At 37.4% G+C, this 9851-nt stretch overlaps 1 protein-coding gene and 1 pseudogene across 1 annotated transcript in view; both read left to right on the top strand.

The window, feature by feature from the left end:
* CNTN6 (contactin 6) overlaps positions 1–9851 on the top strand; it is a 517724-nt gene that overhangs the window by 308929 nt on the left and 198944 nt on the right. The window lies entirely within an intron of this gene.
* Positions 217–4067, top strand: LOC138158306 (elongation factor 1-gamma-like; annotated as a pseudogene).

Raw genomic sequence — 9851 nt, 5'->3', positions numbered from 1 at the left:
CTGGCTGGCTCTTCTGGAATCTCAGGGGCTTCTTGCCCCGGGGCCAAAACCCATACACTCCCACTTACTGGGTCCCAAAGTCCAGACTGCAGTGACCTCTCACTTTGTCCTTCCCATCTATGTGTTGCTAAATCTGGAAACGGCCACAACTGCTGCTTATCTGGAGTCCCTCTGGCCCATGGCTGATCAGGCCTGCCCTGGGGCTAAAGCCTGGACATGGGTCTGGGATTGGCTCCCACAGCACTCTGCTGGCCAATTCCTGCCAGCCTGCCAGGCTTACCTCAGCAGGAGGTTAGCTTCTCTGTGTTATTTTGTGTGTTCTGCACCTCCAAAGTTTGTTTAGAGTCCCCTTTTACATGGATTGGGGAAGTTGGAAGCTGGAGCCCAGTGGAGGTCCTGCTCCTAACCCATTATTACTTTTCAAATTTCTAAACCAGGGGTGGGGAATTTCGGGCCTTGAGATTACATGTGGCCCTCTTGGTCCTCAAGTTATGTTTTTTGACTGAATCCAAATTTCACAGGGTAAATCCCCTTGATAAAAGGATTGGTTCTTTAAAACTTGGATTCAGTCAAAAGGCTTGCACTCAAAGAAGTAGAAAGTCATATGTGACCTTGATGTCACAAGTCCCCCATTACATTACAGTTATTCTATCTTCCTCTGATCATAGAGAAAAGATTGCCCTTTTCCATTGTCAATTTCCTTAGTTCTTTCACTGATGAAATCTCTTGCACTTGGTTCATTACTTTGCCCTAGAAATTATCCTCCAATCTTATGCCTCTCTATCCTTTTTTTCTTTTCTTCTTTTTTCTATCTGCTACTTTCAGTATGCTTGCAAACTTCAGATTTCCATTCTCCTCTTCAAAGAAAAAGACTACATGTATGGGAATAAATATAAACATATATTCTGTCAATGTTTTTTACAATATTTTCTCTTGCTGCACAGCCTTGTGCCCTAGGTTTCTGTGTTGGGCAATGAGTTGTGTGGTGGCATGGCACTTAGATGAGAGCTCTATAGCTCAAGAGACTCTGAAGTCCTTAACACTCTGACCTAAGTTGCCAGAGATGATCCTAATGATCAGTACTCTGAAACTTAGATATTGATGCAAGATGCAAGAACCTAGGGATTCTGGCGCAGGAATAAGTGGGGCAAGTGACCTCACTGAAAAGTGCAGTGGCAATGGAAATTGGCTCTAGCCCTGGTACAAAGCTCCAATACAGCAATGAAAACTGAAGAGATGAGTAAATCATCCTCCCAAGTCCCACAAGAAAAAAGAAACCTACATGGTAACTGTTCTAAGCAAGACTCAAGGGAAAAAGGGTTTTTATATGGACTACATGAATATCTAGAAGAAATGAAGAGATAAAATATGTGGGAAAGGAAATTCTTGAGAATAGAATTTGAAGGAAAATAAATACCTTAGATGAAAATGGCAAGCTTTTATTAAGTAACAGATTCTGAAAATTAGATTAGATCAATGGGTAATCAATTATTTTGTGACATAGCAAGACATATTAGAACAGGATCAAGAATCAAGAAATTTTTAAAAAAAAAGGAAATGTAAGGTCTTTCATATAATAAATAATTGATATAGAAAATAAGTTACAGAGAAATTAACAATCATTGGACCCCCAAAATAAGATTTAAAAAAAATTATAATATTCATACTACACATTTTGGAGAGATTTTGTGAGGAAAGTATTAATAGTGTTAAAATACTAGGGAAATAATAATAACAATAACAGTAATTATAATCATATGTCTAGCATTCTCAACACACTCTGAAGTTTGTGGGATTTCTTCTTAGGAAAGATTTATCGTTATAGACTGACTATACCAGATTGCCAATTTTTGAACAAATGGGACTTATTAAACATAGGCAAAGTACATGATTCTATTGAAGGAGGAAAATACTGACATGGCTCCACTGTCCCACATTCCCAAGAGCTGACCTAACAGAATATATATGGAGAGGAACGTCTTCTTTTTTCCAACTTGATCCTAAGAAACACAGTCAAACCATTACAAAAAGACTTCACAATAGCAGCCTATTCATTTGCCACCCCTACCCAAAGTTTGGTTTACTCATCCTCCTTCTTAAAATCTCCTACTAGGTAGTACCACTTACATGTCTTTAATGACATTACATGTCACCTCAGCTGCAGGAAATTTGGTGGTCTCCCTTGTGATAGTGTTGTCACAGCTTGCAGTTCCTAGCTTTGCTGATTTTCTTTCCATGGTGTTGCTAGAAAGTTTTTGCCAAGGTATTAAATGGTCTTTTGGATTCTTTTGAAAGATTTGGGTATTCGTAAATTTATGTGGTTGCCATCTTTCTAAGATTGTATTGTATAAGATCTTCCCTGCCACTAGGCCCTTTGATAGGCTTACGTGCACCTGGAGCCTGGGTTGGGAGGCTTGTTTCTCAGGAGATACTTTGAGATTGAGCAGTGGGTCCAGAGGGTTATGACATTCTCTGAGCCAGGAGAAGGCTATATAAAGCCTTGATGTGAGGCTCTGCTTTGGGGCTCACTTGGAGAAGTGTTGTGTGATTTGACCAGATGAGACTGGGCAGCCATTGAGAGCCCCCCAGCTTTGAAAACCCAGATATTGATGCTTCACTCTCTGGTGACTGACTAGGTATGGATGTAATGGTTGGACAGTTGGAGGCCTGTTTACTTGAAATGTTTCTCTATCTTATAACTTCTGCGTGTAACCTGTCTGTATATTATGAAGTTCTGGGTGCTGACTTTTTACCCTGACCTAGGTAAAGTATATGTGTTATTAAAGCAAGATTGTTAACCCATTTTGAGTTGCTTTCCTTTAGAAAAACAAATCTAAGAACCTGTGTTGGCAGACGCTCTGGGTATGTTGCAGTGCTTGCTGCTACAAATGGCGTCAGGAACAGGATCTGCAGGCTAAAAGGAAAGTATGGGGACTAAGATAATTGTTTGTTTCCCAGTAGTGGTAGCTGTGACTCTGTGGAGCCATGGACCAGGAGAGAAGAATGGCCTGCCTGCAAGAACATCCCACACTATGTGAGCAAGGACTGACCTTTGAGGTTCTGCTCTGGAGGCAGCTGCTCAAGTGATGTAATGGGTGAGCTTTGCTGATGGTGACACTTGATCCAGCCATTACCTGGGTGTTCCCCACTCTGGGAATCATATTCCACTGCAAACAGACCACAGAGAAGGCCACAGAGGAGGAGAGGTGGGTTATGGGGCTGCTGGATGCCCACCTAAAGACTCGGAATTTCCTGGTGGGGCAGGGTGACTGCCTGACATCACAGTTGTGTACACCCTCTTGTGGCTCTATAACCTGGCCTTTCCCAGCATCACCCTCTGGTTCCTCACCTGCATTCACTAGCCCCAACTCTGGGCAGTGCTAGGAGAGATAAAGCTCTATGAAAAGATGGCATAGTTCGATGTTGAAAATTTTGCTGAGAGTCAGCCTAGGAAGGAGGCCCCAAGAAAAGAGATGGGACAGGGAGAAGAGAAACAGAAGGCCCAGGCTGAGAAATAGGTGACCCCAGCCCCCTGCCTGAGGAGGAGATGGACAAGTGGGGCCAGGCTCTGGCTGCAGAGCCCAAGGCCAAGGATCTCTTTGCCAACCTCTCAAAGACTACCTTCGTGTTGGATGAGATTAAGGGAAAGTACTTCAGTGGGGATATGCTGACTGGGGCTTTGCCATGTTTCTGGGAGCACTTGACCTGGACGGCTATTCCCTGTGGTACACAGAGCACTGCTTCCTCCAGGAGCTCAGTCAGACCTTCACCAGCAGCAAGCTCCTCACTGCAATGTTCCAGCGCCTGGATTAGCTGAAGAATAATGCTTTTGGCAGTGTCATCCCTTTTGGCACCCACTGGAGCAGTGCTATTTCTGGAGCTTGGCTTTTCAGGGCCAGGAACTTCCCTTCCCCCACAATCCAGACTGGGAGGTAAATTCCAAGTCCTGCACATGGTGGAAGTTGGACCATGGTAGTGAGGAGACCCAGACTGTAGTCCCAGAGTACTCCTCACGGTAGGGGGCTTTCAGCACATGGGGACGCCCTTCAATCAAAATCTTCAAGTGAATGTCCTTCCTGCTACCATCAAGCTGCCTGCTTCCTTCTCTGCAGAGGTGCAGGCCATTAACCAAAACTGAACACAGAAAAACAAAGTACTTTGCAAAACATAAGCATAATAGAAATGTGAAAAAAAATGAGAACATTGAACTAGACCAGGGTATTTCAACTTTTTTCAGTCCACAAATCAAATATATTTTAATAAACCTTCCATATCCAACTATTTACCATGAAAGGAAATAAATTTTTGAGTTTATCATGAACACACACATAAAAGATAAAATAAAGATTATGATATACTCCAATAGGATATTATTACTATTTACCAAAAATTCACACACACACACACACACACTCACACCTTTGACAAACTTTGTCTACCTCTTAGGCATATGTGTACCCCCAAGGAGTAACCACGGGTTCCCCACACTACTAGATTAGATGTTGTATTAGGTCCTTTTCAACTCCAAATTTGTAATTCTTTGGTGCTATTTTCTTAGCGGTGGGAAAGAAAACAAAATCCCTTTTTGGCAATATAGGGAAGGTTTATGTGTCTTGAGATATATTATGAACGTAAGGAAAAGGCCATTTTTGTTAGATTTATCAATAATTCTTTGAATACAAATTGGATTATAATTCAAACAGTGTGAAGACACCGAGCCTCCTCTTACCTTCCCAAAATTAAAGATCAACAAGCAAGTTTTACCTCCTTCAGACAAGTAACCAGGAAAAAGCATGGCATATATTGGAAAGTGATATAAAACGTAAGGAAAATAAGGCTGAAAATGACAGAAGCTGTTGAATACTGTCTCAAAGGCAATTCTACCATCTCATGTACTGGTTTTCATATTGTTAGAATATTTTTTTTCTGTTGCGTCTTTTCTTCCATAATTATCCCATTAATGAAGAATAACATTTGTAGTTGTATATGAAAATTTCAGTTGTATATGGAAATAGAGTCACTGATGTGAAAATAGTCAGAGGAAGAGGTTGAATTTTGAGGATTGTTTTCTTTCTGAAAGTTAAGGATGTATTTTCACTGATTAATTGAAATATCTCACCTCGTTTTTCCTGTGATCAAATGTGTCTATGCGGGTAATAGTGTTTATGTGTAGATGTATTTGTGTGCATGTATGTGACCTTATCCTCATTAACATCATACTCTAACTGAACTAACTAGACACAGAATAATTATTTATGAAAGGGCAAAAAAAAAGAAAGAACAGAGAAAAGAAGAAAGAAAATTATCATGCTTCTAATCCCTACAAGATTTGTATGAGATAGCGACTCAATCATTTTTAACTTTAATTGTTTATACATGTTAAGTAATGTTTATTCTACATTTCCCTTCCCATTGTTACTTCCTTTGAAGAGAGAAAGAATATGTACCCTCTTTTGGTAATTAAATCTCTAGAGGTAGGTGGTCTCTTAGGCTCATTTTCATGAAAAAAAAATATATTCCATTTTATTTCTTCACATCATCTCCAAAAATACTTTAAAATATTTCATTTCCATTTGAATCAATTCATAGTTGATTTTATTTGTTTGGTATAGTTTGTTGTTGAAAAATATGATCAAAAATAAATATTATGTGGTCTTTATGGTCCTTTCTAATTATGAGAGTTATGGTTTTATTAATGGCATTAAATTTTCTAGGAGCTTGTTTTTAATAAATGTCTGTGAAATATTATGCACACATATAATAGCAAAAAAGTAGTAGTAGTAATAGTAGTAGCACTAGCAGTAATTTTAATTATAGATATTATAGTAGTAGCAGCAGTAGTAGTAGTATTGAGAACATTTTTTAAATTTTCATATGCAACAGTTGAGCATATTGATAAAGTGGTTTTATATTTACTAACACCATCCTAATCAAAGCCCTACAAGGGAGGTAATAAAGTGTTATAAAGTATTATCATCATTTTATACTTAAGAAATACCAAGTAAATAATACCGGCTATGGAATAGTTCAAATCCCATTTCTGAAGCCTTTACACTTAAGCAAGCAATTAATCTCCCTGTAGATATTTTTTTTTTCAATTTGTAAAAAGAGAGAGGTTGGTTTTGAGTCCCTTTCAATATTTGATTTCTATTCATATCATCTTAAGTTACTTGCTCAATTTCGCAATTTCAGGAATGCAATCGCAACAATAACATTATTATAATAAATAGCTAGAATGTGTGTAGCACTTTCAGTTTGTAAAACACTTTGTATATATTATCTAATTAGAACCTGACAAAAATCCTGCAGGATAAGTGTCAGAACCAGAAAAATGAGCTTCATTTTTGTGACTTGCTCTGTGACCCTAGGCTATATCACATCTGAGGTGACAGAGGGAAAAATAAAAGGAATTCATTCATCTGATCAAAATAAAATTGTATAAACTTTGAAAATTGGTAATTATAGCTAAGATACTGGCAGCTTCTTAATTTGGCCAAACCTAATTGTAATATTGTAGTAGGAATTAATAGAGGAGGAAATAACAATACCTGAAAGAAAACTTTCCTTTTTCCTGTAATGGAAATCTGCTTGAAATGAGTAATAAGGAAACTTTAGAAATTGTCCAGAAATTTAAAAAAAGAAAGGAATAGGAAAAAGGTGCTTTGGTTATTAGAAATATTCTCTTTTCAGAGATTACATTTGTGGTAGAAGGGTTGGCAACAAATCAAAGTGGGAGAGAGAAAACATATTTTAGAATGCAGAAGCCAGAAGCAGTAGTTAGACTTAAAAGCAGACATAAAGTAGGGGTTTCTCTCTACATTAGTTTTTTTAAAAATTGCCTTTCAATAAGTTCATGGGTCTATCTCTAATTTCTCTTGATGTTCCTGAAATAGATTTCTATTTAGTGTATCATGAAAAAAGAAGACAGCCATGAACTCCAATGATTATTTAAGAATTGGCTTTACATTAGAGCTTTAGGAAATAATTTCACTTGCTGGAGAAGTGATAGAGAAATGATATTCGTCCTCCTCCTCCTCCTTCTCCTCCTCCTCCTCCTTCTCCTACTCTGGTTTAAAGAAGCTGTGTGTTAGGAAGCCCCAAATGTGGGTAAGGTTCACTTCTAATAGACTTGCCATGGTTGCCACAAAAATTCAAATCAATCAGAATCCCTGCACCAGATCTGATGTATAATGTTAAAGGGAGTTGAAGATTAATTAATTGGTCTCACTTGGAGCCCAACAAAAAAATCTTTGTTTTTCAGGAAGGCCCAAACCTTTTGTTACTTTCTAATTAGTGGGTCATGAGTGCTGTGATGCCCTCTGACACTGAAGAAGTATATACATACATACATATATATATATATATATATATATATATATATATATATATATATTCTGAGGTTAGAATTTTGTTTTGGGGCTTATTCATGGGAAAAGTATAAGTGTTCCTGTGCTATATCCAGATGACACTCTGGATAGCTGTTAACGAACACCCTGGCTTTGAAAACCCAGATGCTTGTGTTTCTCTCTCTGGTAACTATGTATGTATGTAATGGTCAGACAGTTGGATCTATCTGTTTATCTGTGATGTATGTATTATTTGGTCAGACAGTTAAAAGCCCTGTCTGTTGGCATTTATGCTATGAATTCAGCTTGTAATTTCTGTTTGTATTTTCTCTGAGGTTCAGGGTACTGACTTTTTCCCCTTAACTAAGTAAATGATATATATGTTTGATTAAAGTAATACTGTTGACACCTTTTGAGGTGCTTTGCTTTAGAAAAGCAGATCAAAGAACCTGTGCTAGCAACACTCCTGTATACTGGTGTTATTGGTCTTACAGCCCCACAGCAGTTGTAAGTAGCATTGCTGTTACATGAGGCTTGCTCACTATGTAAAAATCTGAACAGGGAGATTTGCTGACAGCATAGTGATCTGCAGACTTTACAAAGGAGCTTGTCTACAAATGGAGAAGTTTGAATCTAAATATGACTTAAAACACTGCCTATTATTAATATGGATGAAAATCTTAATTTGCTTTATAAACTCTTTCCTTTAATGAGACAAGGAAGAGATGGGTACTTGATTTTCTTTACTATTAAATGCTTTTAAGAAATGATCTATGTAAGTAGCTGACTGGGAATTAAGGACTTTTTTTCTCTCAATTTCACTATTAAGTAACCCCTTGGCTTGAGCAAGTTATTTGAGTTCAATATTTCTATTTGTAAAACACATACCTTTCTATCCTCAAAGCAGTAATCAAACCCAATAGGTTAAATAGATGATATAGATGTAGATATGAGTAAAGGTATAGTGTGAAAATAGACTGATAATGGATAGAGATAGATATAAATGCATGGACAAATAAGGAGAAAAGAAGATATATATATATATATATATATACATGTTTGTTCAAGAAACAATATATTCATGTATAAAACTTATCTACACATGTGCATATATTCATGTGTAGATAAACATGTGTATATACATGTACATGTACATATATAAGAATCACAATGTCAAAGTATTGTAGAAGGTAGCTCAGTGACATTTAATCTAACCTGACCCTTACTAAGACTTTGCTTAATATTCTATAAAATACCACTCACCTTGAAATGTCACTTAACTTATATGGGTCTCAACTTTTTTTTTTAAACTGTAAAGAAAGGAAGAAGAATAAAATATTTTCTGACGTTCACTATTGTTTTAAATATTCCATATGACTAACTTCTCTCCTGCCCTATTACTAATTTTTCCTGAAGATTTCAAGTGTGGGGGAACACACTACCTTTAGAGGCCTCCCATTTCATTTTAAGATAGCTCAAACATTAGCTTGATTCAGTCCTAAACTCCTTCTTGGTGATGTCCCTTCATTGCTCCCATTTCCACCATTTGAGATCAAGTGGCATAAGATGTCTCCTTCATGATGTCCAACCTTTAAATATTGGATAAGAGCTATTTTATTCACCCCTAGTATTTTCTTCTTCAAGCTAAGCATTCCGTATTACTTCAACGAATTCTCATATTCATAATCTCAAATTAATCTCAAATCCCTTTTTGTCTTCTACTTCCCTTACCTTAGGTGCTTCCTAAATTATTAGTGTCATTCCTAAATTGTAGCACTCAGAAGTGAGTACTATTCAGCATATATGATCTGATTCTGTCAGAGCATAGTGATCATAATTTGTCTACCATCACTTCCCTAGTCCTGGAAACTCTGCATCTTCCAATGTAGCATAAGGATACATTAACTCTGTTGTGGTTCATCCTTCATTTCTTAATAGGACCAGTGAGATCATGGGATGATGTTTGGCTTGTGCATGAATTGGATTTAATTAAGGCAAAATTGTTCAGAGTTGTTAGCCTCATTCTTTCTTCCAGAGTCATTGCAGTCCAGTGCAGGACAAAAATCATGAAGACTGGTGATGGCCCAGGATTCAGTGAATGCCATTGTCACTTTCTATGTCTTTCCAAGCTCTAAGCACATCACAGTCCCTGCTTCGGCAATCCTCATGGCTATTGGAACAAATTGTTCTCATCTGCCTATTTCACTGGGGGAAGTCTTCACATGCTTGTGGTAGACATCCTTCTGCCTCACCAATGGGTTCGAGGCCTGTTAGCATCAACCTGGTTTAGTCCATCTGCAAAGATGATTTTAATGGGGTGTGGCCACTGTGTATGTCATGGCTTCTTGAAGCCATTACCTCAACTTACCCTTATCTATTTTTATTTGTTTTAAATAAATTTTTTTAATTTTATTGATTTTCTTATCTGTATATTTTCTATTTCTCTAGCAGCTGTCATTATCTATCTATCTATCTATCTATCTATCTATCTATCTATCTATCTAT

Source organism: Petaurus breviceps, unplaced genomic scaffold (genome assembly GCF_028583685.1).
Source record: "Petaurus breviceps papuanus isolate PSGF00001 unplaced genomic scaffold, PetGlider_PUasm1.0 174, whole genome shotgun sequence".
NCBI classification, from domain to species: domain Eukaryota; kingdom Metazoa; phylum Chordata; class Mammalia; order Diprotodontia; family Petauridae; genus Petaurus; species Petaurus breviceps.
This window is presented reverse-complemented; position numbering and strand designations above follow the sequence as displayed.